At 42.9% G+C, this 13,056-nt stretch overlaps 1 protein-coding gene across 2 annotated transcripts in view; it reads left to right on the forward strand.

Annotated features, from left to right (window-relative positions):
- Positions 1–13,056, forward strand: part of LOC143961249 (A.superbus venom factor 1-like) — a 251,857-nt gene that overhangs the window by 161,342 nt on the left and 77,459 nt on the right. The window lies entirely within an intron of this gene.

The following is a 13,056-nucleotide window of genomic DNA, read 5'->3' on the forward strand; positions in this document are numbered from 1 at the left end:
TCTGTAGGGAAGTGAACCCTTAGATAATGGAGGGCTTAAAGAGAGCTGGACAATTTCCACCATGTCCCGGAGCTCTATGTTCAAGTAATGTAATGAGTACCTGGGCAGTCACTCTGAAATGGGCCTCGGCCAGGCGGGGGATCCTGGACGTGGAGACGATTCCGAAGACTGTGCATCTTCTTCCCCTGCTAGGATTCGCCAATCGCGCAAGAGTTGAATGCCTTCCTCCACCGATTTGATTGCAAATGTTTTCCCATCTTTGGAAACCAGAAGCTTGGCCGGGTATTCCCATTTGTAAGGAATATGGTGGTTCCTCAAGGGTTTCGTGATAGTTGCCATGCTCCGTCTCCTTTGCATTGTGAATGAAGATAAATCAGGGAAAAAAGACAGGCCGTGTGCTGACTCTGGCAAGTTTTCAGGATTTCTGACATGTAGAAGGAATCTTTCTTTGGTTTGAAAAAAGTGAATTCTTACAATAGTGTCTCTTGGCAAGTGGTCTGGGATATGTCTGAGCTTAGGAAGCCTATGGATCCGATCGATAGCAAGATTGTTTACAGAAGCTTCAGATAAGGCGTTCTGCAGGATTTTTTGAAAGTGAGCTTGTAAATCTGGTGGTTTGACCGATTCCGGTATCCCACGGATCTTTATATTATTTCTTCTTGAGCGATCTTCAAGGTCGGCCAATTTTCCCTTCATTAAGGTTAACTCATCATCTCTCTCATTATGGGCATCAATACCTCATTAATGGTTCCGGCAAATTCACTCATTTTATGCTCTATGTGAGAGACTCTGTCTCCTACCGCCTTAACCTCTTCTTTAAAGTTGTTTGCAAGAGACAGTATGTCAGCATGCAGTGTACTGCGGAGAGAGACACCAGCATATCTTTTAAAGTAGTGTCTATTACCGGCTGGTTTTTAGTGGGGAATTCCAGTATGGAGTCCTGGAGCTCTCTGGTATCATTTAGGGAAGCATTGCTGAGATCCTGCTCCTCTCTCCCCTGCATATGTGGTTGCTTTGCCTTCACTGGGCTGGACGTGGAGGATGCTAGGGGGGAAATAAGCTTGTCCCCTGGGGAAGATCCTGACCGAGGATGTGTGTGATAAGTGCTAGGGGAATGTTCATCATCCTGCCTGCCACGTTCCCTGTCATTCCTCTTACCAGCGCCATCTTGGGCCTGTGTGTTGCAGGGATGGCGGTAGAAATCCGTCACCCTGCTCAGCCGTTTTGCCTCTTTTCTTCGGGACATGTTCCCCACGTCTGCCCGACCTCGTTGAGGTAAAAATCGCTGTGGATCGCCGCCCAGGTATGCGGTAGTAAGCTCCGGTAGTTGTGCGGTGGACGGAGCTCTCTTACAACGCGGCCATACTCCACGCCCCACCTTGTTTCATTAATTTAAGCCAATATATATTCTGCTACATATTTTTGGTAAATAAATCCCAATAAGCCTATATTGATTAGTTTGCGCAAAAGTTATAGCATCTACAAACTATGATATACTGTATATACTGCAATTTTTATTTATTTATTTCTTAGTAATGGCAGCGATCGGTGTCTTATGATATTGAATAATAGGGGGAGGTTTGGGACTTTAAATGAAGCACACGGTCTGTGCCTCCATCCCTGCCTCAGGTACAAAAAAAAAGGAAGGTGGGACTTTAAATGAGGCCATTGATTTGTGGGGGTGAGGTAATTAGAAAGTATATTTAGTTGGCATATGGATCAATATATAACAATAATGCACATAGTAGGAAAGGTTTAATATGTATAAACACGCATACATGGTATTGACCTCATGAATTCATTACATATCCATGTCAAAGGGACGGCATATAAAATTGTCAAAGGATTTAATTTGGTGAAATTAATTATTACAGATTCATATGTATACACGTCCTATAAATGGCACTATGCAATATAAACAATAGTAAAAAACATATGATCATTTGGTTGTAGATAATGAGTCTAAGTTGATTCCTATCAATAGGCATAAGAATGCATCCTAATAGCCCGACGCACGTTCTGTGGATAATACCACTCCTTTTTTTTTTGTCTTATGATATTGCGGTGTACAGTCAGACACACTTTTGACACTTTGTGGAAACCAGTGACACTAATACAGTGATCAATGCTAAAAAGATGCACTTTCACTGTACAAGTGGCATTAGCTGGGAAGGGGTTAAACATTTAGGGTGATCAAAGGGTTAACTGTGGGCCTAGCCAGTGTTTTTCTTTTACTATGTAGGCTGCTTTTACTCAGGGAAGTGATGGATCTTATTCAAATCCAAAAATCCATCCCAGATCTCTTTTCTGTGTTTTTGCCTGACGATCGGCGGGTGCCAGCTGACATCCAATGCCTGCCACCCCCAGATTGGATTCTGCTGTAAAGAATCACAGCAGAAGCGTGCTGCCGCAGGCACGCGTGCCTCCCCAGTGGAAGTGCAGAATCCCAAATATATAGGCAGGGGGGACTCCCTGTAGTAGTATGTCAGCTATGGGGTGGTCCTTAGGCAGTTAATGAAACAGAAAAGTTAGATAAAAGTAGGCAGAATAGCAATCATTTTTATATTTTTTTTCCCCATCTTCAGTTCAGCTTTAAATTCAATTCCATTTTACCTATGCTTTTTGATACAACTTGCAAAAAACATTATATTATACTGTAATTGTAATTTTTTTTTTTTTTTTTTATCAGATTCCATTGATTTTAGGCTCATTATTGAAATAGTACAATCATGATGTCGTAAAACAACTGCTGATAATGGTTCATTTTGCAAAAGTCAACTCAGTGAAAAATTAACCCCTTATTGGTTATCACAGTTTGCTGCGTTCTGAACATTGCTGCTTACCTAATCGAAAAAAACTGATTCAAGCACTTCTGTGGCAGCTACCACAAACACATGATTTATGTACAGCACATGCCTACTATTCAGTGTTAAGCCTCGTACACATGATTTGTCTGAAGGCGTGTGCCTGGATTTTGTCTTGCATACAAACTGCCAACAAACACGAACGTAGTGACGTACTACGTGATTTTTCAGCTCTTTAGCGCCACCCTTTGGGCGCCTTCTGCTAATTTCGTGTTAGTAGAAATTTGGTGAGTGTTGATTTGGGCTTTTCATTTTGCGCTTTTCTTTTCACACTTTTCGTTACGCGCTTTTCAGTTCGTTTTTGAAAGTTTCATTCCGTTCATCAACCAGACATACATGTTTTTGAAAGTTTCATTCCGTTCATCAACCAGACATACAGAGGTTCCATCAAAAGGGCAAAAATCAAGGGTGACAGCGGGCACCCCTGACGTGTGCCATTAGTGATGTGAAAGGAGTCAGAGAACATGCCTTCAGTGTAAACCATGGTCGAGGGGTTAGAATATAAGGCTGAGATAGCTGAATTAATAGTCCCTAGAATACCAAATTTGTCGAGCACCTGACCCAGGTATCCCCAGTGGACCCTATCAAAAGCCTTCTCTGCATCTAATGTTAGAAGCAGAGAAGGGTCACCAGAAGCCTCTGCCGCATGAATCAGATTTATGATCCTCCTGGTTGCATCCGACGCCTGACGCCCCGGAATAAAGCCCACCTGACCATTTCTGATCAATGAAGTCAGAATGCTTGACAATCTATTAGCCAGAATTTTTGCAAAGACCTTCAGGTCTACGTTCAATAAAGAGATTCTGTGGTTTGTCAGGTGGCTTGCCAGGTTTTGGTAGTGTTACAATTGTGGCGGTTAACATTTCCGATGGGAAGGAGGAGTCTGCTGTGGCTTTCTCAAAGGTTTTAAGAAGATGCCGGCCTAGAATTGGGTAGAATGCCCGGTAGTATTCTGCCGAGAATCTGTCAGGACCAGGTGATTTGTTTAACGGCATGGCCAATATTGTTTTAGATAATTCGCTTAAAGAAATAGGGTCATTTAGAGTGTCAAGTTGTAATTGAGTAATTTTAGGGAGTGATATTCTCTCTAGAAACTCACGTATCATATCTGGGGATGGTTGTGGGATGGACGGTTCATCTTTTAAATTGTAAAGGGCATTGTAGTAATCCCTGAAGGCATTGGCAATATCCTTTGGATTGGATAGTTTAGAACCAGTAGTTGGGTGGTAAATAAAGGGGATTTTCTGTTGGACTGATTTTTCTTTTATTTGTCTAGCTAGAAGTTTCCCTGCACGGTTGCCTTGTTGGTAAAATCAAGCTTTCCATTTTTTAAATGACCGATCTTGTTGTGCAATCAGTAATAATCTTAGCTCATGTCTTAAGTTGTCTAGTTTAGAACTTGTAGAGGGATCAGGTGCTTTTTTATTCATGGAGTCTAAATGCTCTATTTGGGAGATAAGGGTTTGCACCTTCAAATTGGTCTGTTTTCTGGCCGTACAACTCATTTTTATGAGAATTTCCCTCATGAAAGCCTTGTGAGAGTTCCAGAGGATGAAGGGGTCCGACACAGACTGGGCATTGATTTCAAATAAGCTTTTCAGTTCAGCTGCAATTTCCTTATTACATTTCGGATTTGAAAAAAGAAAAGTGTAATTTTTCCATCTATTGGCCCTAGTTTCTGTGCGCCACCCCTCCACCACAATGGATATCGGAGCATGGTCCGACCATGTGATGTTGTGGATAGATGACAGGCTGACTTTTTGAAGTAAGAATTTATCAGTTAGAAAGACATCGATTCTCGAGTATGTTTTGTGGACACTAGAGTAGTAGGAATAATCGCGTTCTGTGGAATGTTGACACCTCCACACATCGAACAGGCTTTCAGAGGCCATGAAGCGCGCAAGGGTAATCCTGTCTCTGGCTCTAGAAGGACTCAGAGATACATCTAAAGATTGGTTGGGTATAGCGTTAAAATCACCGCACAATATCAGATACCCCTTGCGCACTGCATTCACCTTCTTCCACACCTTATGCAAAAAGGATAGTTGCTTGGCATTAGGCAAATATACATTTACAAAAGTGTATACTGTGTTATTGATTTCTTCTATCACAATAATATATCTTCCTGACTGGTCAGTTTCAACATGAGTACATTTGAATGAGATCAACTTTCTGATTAAGATAGCCACTCTATGTTTCTTCTGTGCGTTTTAACAATAAACTGTAGGGAAGTGGCTATTTTGCAGTTGTGGATGTTTGGAATCACGAAAATGCGTTTTCCTGCAGACACAAAATATCACTCTGCAATTTCTTCGCTTCCTTCCAAAGTAGTCCTCGTTTATGCAGACTGTTCAGCCCTCTGACATTAAATAAAGTAACTTTAAAACCCATCGTACAGAGCACCGAGGTTGGGCTTTGCCCAGTAGTTCGGGGTTATATCAGAGATTATAGGAACTGGTCCACACTAAACTGCTGTGGATATGAGCAGAAAAATTCAAACGGAGCAAAAAAAACAAAACAGGAAAATAAGTATATCACTGAAAAGCTAGTCTGGTCTCCAATTGTTGTGCTGCTTGTAAATATATTGGTAGTCCGTAGGCCTACTACTGAGGCGCCACGTAACAATGACCAACACTCTGTACACTTGAAAGTGTGCAAACAAAAAGCAAAAGAAAAAAGAAGTAAAAACAGGCGATTCAAAAGAATCTGTAGGGAAGTGAACCCTTAGATAATGGAGGGCTTAAAGAGAGCTGGACAATTTCCACCATGTCCCGGAGCTCTATGTTCAAGTAATGTAATGAGTACCTGGGCAGTCACTCTGAAATGGGCCTCGGCCAGGCGGGGGATCCTGGACGTGGAGACGATTCCGAAGACTGTGCATCTTCTTCCCCTGCTAGGATTCGCCAATCGCGCAAGAGTTGAATGCCTTCCTCCACCGATTTGATTGCAAATGTTTTCCCATCTTTGGAAACCAGAAGCTTGGCCGGGTATTCCCATTTGTAAGGAATATGGTGGTTCCTCAAGGGTTTCGTGATAGTTGCCATGCTCCGTCTCCTTTGCATTGTGAATGAAGATAAATCAGGGAAAAAAGACAGGCCGTGTGCTGACTCTGGCAAGTTTTCAGGATTTCTCACATGTAGAAGGAATCTTTCTTTGGTTTGAAAAAAGTGAATTCTTACAACAGTGTCTCTTGGCAAGTGGTCTGGGATATGTCTGAGCTTAGGAAGCCTATGGATCCGATCGATAGCAAGATTGTTTACAGAAGCTTCAGATAAGGCGTTCTGCAGGATTTTTTGAAAGTGAGCTTGTAAATCTGGTGGTTTGACCGATTCCAGTATCCCACGGATCTTTATATTATTTCTTCTTGAGCGATCTTCAAGGTCGGCCAATTTTCCCTTCATTAAGGTTAACTCATCATCTCTCTCATTATGGGCATCAATACCTCATTAATGGTTCCGGCAAATTCACTCATTTTATGCTCTATGTGAGAGACTCTGTCTCCTACCGCCTTAACCTCTTCTTTAAAGTTGTTTGCAAGAGACAGTATGTCAGCATGCAGTGTACTGCGGAGAGAGACACCAGCATATCTTTTAAAGTAGTGTCTATTACCGGCTGGTTTTTAGTGGGGAATTCCAGTATGGAGTCCTGGAGCTCTCTGGTATCATTTAGGGAAGCATTGCTGAGATCCTGCTCCTCTCTCCCCTGCATATGTGGTTGCTTTGCCTTCACTGGGCTGGACGTGGAGGATGCTAGGGGGGAAATAAGCTTGTCCCCTGGGGAAGATCCTGACCGAGGATGTGTGTGATAAGTGCTAGGGGAATGTTCATCATCCTGCCTGCCACGTTCCCTGTCATTCCTCTTACCAGCGCCATCTTGGGCCTGTGTGTTGCAGGGATGGCGGTAGAAATCCGTCACCCTGCTCAGCCGTTTTGCCTCTTTTCTTCGGGACATGTTCCCCACGTCTGCCCGACCTCGTTGAGGTAAAAATCGCTGTGGATCGCCGCCCAGGTATGCGGTAGTAAGCTCCGGTAGTTGTGCGGTGGACGGAGCTCTCTTACAACGCGGCCATACTCCACGCCCCACCTTGTTTCATTAATTTAAGCCAATATATATTCTGCTACATATTTTTGGTAAATAAATCCCAATAAGCCTATATTGATTAGTTTGCGCAAAAGTTATAGCATCTACAAACTATGATATACTGTATATACTGCAATTTTTATTTATTTATTTCTTAGTAATGGCAGCGATCGGTGTCTTATGATATTGAATAATAGGGGGAGGTTTGGGACTTTAAATGAAGCACACGGTCTGTGCCTCCATCCCTGCCTCAGGTACAAAAAAAAAGGAAGGTGGGACTTTAAATGAGGCCATTGATTTGTGGGGGTGAGGTAATTAGAAAGTATATTTAGTTGGCATATGGATCAATATATAACAATAATGCACATAGTAGGAAAGGTTTAATATGTATAAACACGCATACATGGTATTGACCTCATGAATTCATTACATATCCATGTCAAAGGGACGGCATATAAAATTGTCAAAGGATTTAATTTGGTGAAATTAATTATTACAGATTCATATGTATACACGTCCTATAAATGGCACTATGCAATATAAACAATAGTAAAAAACATATGATCATTTGGTTGTAGATAATGAGTCTAAGTTGATTCCTATCAATAGGCATAAGAATGCATCCTAATAGCCCGACGCACGTTTTGTGGATAATACCACTCCTTTTTTTTTTGTCTTATGATATTGCGGTGTACAGTCAGACACACTTTTGACACTTTGTGGAAACCAGTGACACTAATACAGTGATCAATGCTAAAAAGATGCACTTTCACTGTACAAGTGGCATTAGCTGGGAAGGGGTTAAACATTTAGGGTGATCAAAGGGTTAACTGTGGGCCTAGCCAGTGTTTTTCTTTTACTATGTAGGCTGCTTTTACTCAGGGAAGTGATGGATCTTATTCAAATCCAAAAATCCATCCCAGATCTCTTTTCTGTGTTTTTGCCTGACGATCGGCGGGTGCCAGCTGACATCCAATGCCTGCCACCCCCAGATTGGATTCTGCTGTAAAGAATCACAGCAGAAGCGTGCTGCCGCAGGCACGCGTGCCTCCCCAGCGGAAGTGCAGAATCCCAAATATATAGGCAGGGGGGACTCCCTGTAGTAGTATGTCAGCTATGGGGTGGTCCTTAGGCAGTTAATGAAACAGAAAAGTTAGATAAAAGTAGGCAGAATAGCAATCATTTTTATATTTTTTTTCCCCATCTTCAGTTCAGCTTTAAATTCAATTCCATTTTACCTATGCTTTTTGATACAACTTGCAAAAAACATTATATTATACTGTAATTGTAATTTTTTTTTTTTTTTTTTTATCAGATTCCATTGATTTTAGGCTCATTATTGAAATAGTACAATCATGATGTCGTAAAACAACTGCTGATAATGGTTCATTTTGCAAAAGTCAACTCAGTGAAAAATTAACCCCTTATTGGTTATCACAGTTTGCTGCGTTCTGAACATTGCTGCTTACCTAATCGAAAAAAACTGATTCAAGCACTTCTGTGGCAGCTACCACAAACACATGATTTATGTACAGCACATGCCTACTATTCAGTGTTAAGCCTCGTACACATGATTTGTCTGAAGGCGTGTGCCTGGATTTTGTCTTGCATACAAACTGCCAACAAACACGAACGTAGTGACGTACTACGTGATTTTTCAGCTCTTTAGCGCCACCCTTTGGGCGCCTTCTGCTAATTTCGTGTTAGTAGAAATTTGGTGAGTGTTGATTTGGGCTTTTCATTTTGCGCTTTTCTTTTCACACTTTTCGTTACGCGCTTTTCAGTTCGTTTTTGAAAGTTTCATTCCGTTCATCAACCAGACATACATGTTGCGGAATCGGAGGAGATAACGTGTTGTTTATTATTGGCCTTGGAGTTATTGGTTTGAACCTAGTCCACTCCAGGAACAGGAGGATGAGGAAGAGTTCTAGGACCAAAAATTGGTTGCTTTATTAATTGTGACCAATGTTGTCATATGCCTTTGCTGCAGGAGCTCCAGAAGAATAATCCGGATGATTTTCGGAATTATCTCCGGATGGCGGACCCCTGCTTTCACCAACTCTTGGGATTGTTGACCCCCTATATTAAGAAGCAGGACATATGCATGAGGCTTTTATTTTATTTTTTGGTTGAATAATAATGATTTGATTTGTTATATTTTCTATATTTTTCGATGCATAGAAGGCACTTTTTGGTTAAGTTCTATTGGCAGATAGCGTGTCTCATTTTATTTGTTTTCTTTTTTAATGCACAATAAAAAAAATGTGGAGAATAATACTTGGCTCTGTGTTTTTCTTCAAATGACAGTTATGGAGTAGGCAGTTACATTTAAAAAAATACAATGTAAAATTAACAAGGGACACCAACATGGGATAATGGTGTCGTGGTAACTTGCCCAAATAAAAAATTTAAAAATCATAATAATATTATTCTTGATATAACTAGAAAAAAAAGCCTTTGAAAATTTGTTTGCAATAACTCCATCAGTATCACCAGCAAAGCAGCTTCATTATTATCCCATTAACCACTTCCCGACCGCCGCACGACGATGTACGTCGACAGCATGGCACGGGCAGGCATATGGGCGTACATGTACGTCCCTGCCTTCCCGCGGGTCGGGGGCCCGATCGGGCCCCCGCCCGGTGCCTGCGGCGGTCGGTATTCGTGCGGGAGCGATCCCGGACGAGGGGACGGCCATTCGTTCATGGCCACCCCCTCGCGATCGCTCCCGACGAATAGAAATCCCCCGTGACATCACTTCCTCTCCTGTAATGTAAACACAGGAGAGGAAGTGATGTATTCTCTCCTCCGTGTCGGTATTTTTCGTTCCGACACGGAGGAGAGTGGATCGGTGAGTTGCACCAACACTCTACACATACAGTAGAACATTCCAGGCACACTCACACCCCCCCGATCACCCCCCCAATTACCCCTGCCCCCCAGTCACAGTGACACCAATGTCATTTTTTTTTTTTTTTTTTTGCATTGGTGTCATTTGTGACTGTAATAACTGTTAGGGCAGTTAAGGTTAGCCCCCTTTAGTTCTAATGTACCCCCCTAACCCCCCCAATAAAGGTTTAACCCCGTGATCACCCCCCGTCGCCAGTGTCACTAAGGCTGGGTTCACATTGCAGCGGTTTATGAGAACGAATGTGATTCGCACCGCACTGCAGTGCAAATCACATCCGATCTCTGTGCGATTCGAGTTCAGCCATTCGCCGCACCCGCCGCAAATTCGCACGGGACCCTTTTTTTGGCCCGCAGCAGAATCGGATCGCATGGGTGTTCACACCATGCGATCCGAGTTTGCAGATCGCACTGCGATATGCGAACTGATCTGGGGGTGTCATTAACATTTCACTGACACTCCCAGCAGTTCGCATAGGGCAGTGTGAACTGCCGCCGGGAGGCATGCGATGCGGGAACCCGCCGCGCATTCGTGGCGTTCCCGCATCGCTCCAGTGTGAACCCAGCCTAATAAGCGATCATTTTTCTGATCGCCGTATTAGTGTCACAGGTGACGCTAGTTAGGCAGGTAGGTATTTAGGTTCGCCGCAGCTTTTTATAGCGCCAGGGACCCCCATATACTACCGCATAAAGCCCCCTGATTGCCCCCTAGTTAACCCTTTCACCAGTGATCACCATATAACTGTTACAGGTGACGCTGGTTGGTTAGTTATTTTTTTATAGTTTCAGGGCACCCGCCATTTATTACCTAATAAAGGTTTAACCCCCTGATCACCCGGCGGGTGTCATTTGTGACTGTAATAACTGTTAGGGCAGTTAGGGTTAGCCCCCTTTAGTTCTAAGGTACCCCCCTAACCCCCCCAATAAAGTTTTAACCCCGTGATCACCCCCCGTCGCCAGTGTCACTAAGGCTGGGTTCACATTGCAGCGGTTTATGAGAGCGGATGTGATTTGCACCGCACTGCAGTGCAAATCACATCCGATCTCTGTGCGATTCGAGTTCAGCTATACAGATAGTATGGCTGAATTCGTGTCGCTCCCGCCGCACCCGCCGCAAACTCGCACGGGACCCTTTTTTTGGTCCGCAGCAGAATCGGATCGCATGGGTGTTCACACCATGCGATCCAAGTTTGCAGATCGCACTGCGATATGCGAACTGATCTGGGGGTGTCATTAACATTTCACTGACACTCCCAGCAGTTCGCATAGGGCAGTGTGAACTGCCGCCGGGAGGCATGCGATGCGGGAACCCGCCGCGCATTCGTGGCGTTCCCGCATCGCTCCAGTGTGAACCCAGCCTAATAAGCGATCGTTTTTCTGATCGCTGTATTAGTGTCACAGGTGACGCTAGTAAGGCAGGTAGGTATTTAGGTTCACCGCAGCTTTTTATAGCGCCAGGGACCCCCATATACTACCGCATAAAGCCCCCTGATTGCCCCCTAGTTAACCCTTTCACCAGTGATCACCATATAACTGTTACAGGTGACGCTGGTTGGTTAGTTATTTTTTTATAGTTTCAGGGCACCCGCCATTTATTACCTAGTCTCACTAGTGTACCCCTAAATTTAGGGGTGTCTACTTTCCAAAATGGGGTCATTTGGGGGGGGTTTGTGCCATCTTGGCATTTTATGGCCTTCAAAACTGTAACGCCCTTAGAAAGCCTGAAGGCGGTGCTTGCATTTCGGGGCCCCGTACGTGGCTAGGCTCCCAAAAAGTCCCACATATGTGGTATCCCCGTACTCAGGAGAAGCAGCAGAATTTATTTTGGGGTGTCATTTCACATATGCCCATGGCATGCATGAGCACTATATCATTTAGTGACAACTTTGTGAAAAAAAAAAAAAAAGTTTGTAATTTTCCCGCAACTTGTGGCAAAATATAAAATATTCCATGAACTCAACATGCCTCTCAGCAAATAGCTTGGGGTGTCTACTTTCTAAAATGGGGTAATTTGTGGGGGTTTTGTGCCATCTTGGCATTTTATGGCCTTCAAAACTGTAATAGGTAGTGAGAAGTGAACTCAAAAATTTACGCCCTTAGAAAGCCTGAAGGCGGTGCTTGGTTTTCGGGGCCCCGTACGCGGCTAGACTCCCAAAAAGTCCCACATATGTGGTATCCCCGTACTCAGGAGAAGCAGCAGAATTTATTTTGGGGTGTCATTTCACATATGCCCATGGCATGCATGAGCAATATATCATTTAGTGACAACTTTGTGAAAAAAAAAAAAAAAGTTTGTAATTTTCCCGCAACTTGTGGCAAAATATAAAATATTCCATGAACTCAACATGCCTCTCAGCAAATAGCTTGGGGTGTCTACTTTCTAAAATGGGGTCATTTGTGGGGGTTTTGTGCCATCTTGGCATTTTATGGCCTTCAAAACTGTAATAGGTAGTGAGAAGTGAACTCAAAAATTTACGCCCTTAGAAAGCCTGAAGGCGGTGCTTGGTTTTCGGGGCCCCGTACGCGGGTAGGCTCCCAAAAAGTCCCACATATGTGGTATCCCCGTACTCAGGAGAAGCAGCAGAATTTATTTTGGGGTGTCATTTCACATATGCCCATAGCATGTGTGAGCAATATATCATTTAGTGACAACTTTGTGTAAAAAAAAAAAAAAAAAAAAATTTTTTTGTCATTATTCAATCGCTTGAGGCAAAAAAATAAAATATTCAATGGGCTCAACATGCCTCTTATCAATTTCCTTAGGGGGTCTACTTTCCAAAATGGGGTCATTTGGGGGGGTTTTGTACTGCCCTGCCATTTTAGCACCTCAAGAAATGAGATAGGCAGTCGTAAACTAAAAGCTGTGTAAATTCCAGAAAACGTACCTTAGTTTGTAGATGTGACAACTTTTGCGCAAACCAATAAATATACAATTATTGACTTTTTTTTTACCAAAGACATGTGGCTGAATACATTTTGGCCTAAATGTATGACTAAAATTGAGTTTATTGGATTTTTCTAATAACAAAAAGTAGAAAATATCATTTTTTTTCAAAATTTGCGCTCTTTTTACGTTTATATCGCAAAAAATAAAAATCGCAGAGGCAATCAAATACCATCAAAAGAAAGCTCTATTTGTGGGAAGAAAAGGACGCAAATTTTGTTTGGGTACAACATTGCATGACCGCGCAATTACCAGTTAAAG

Source organism: Lithobates pipiens, unplaced genomic scaffold (assembly GCF_037356315.1).
Source record: "Lithobates pipiens isolate NorthernLeopardFrog02 unplaced genomic scaffold, aLitPip1_a1.2 Scaffold_8, whole genome shotgun sequence".
Taxonomy (NCBI): Eukaryota; Metazoa; Chordata; class Amphibia; order Anura; family Ranidae; genus Lithobates; species Lithobates pipiens.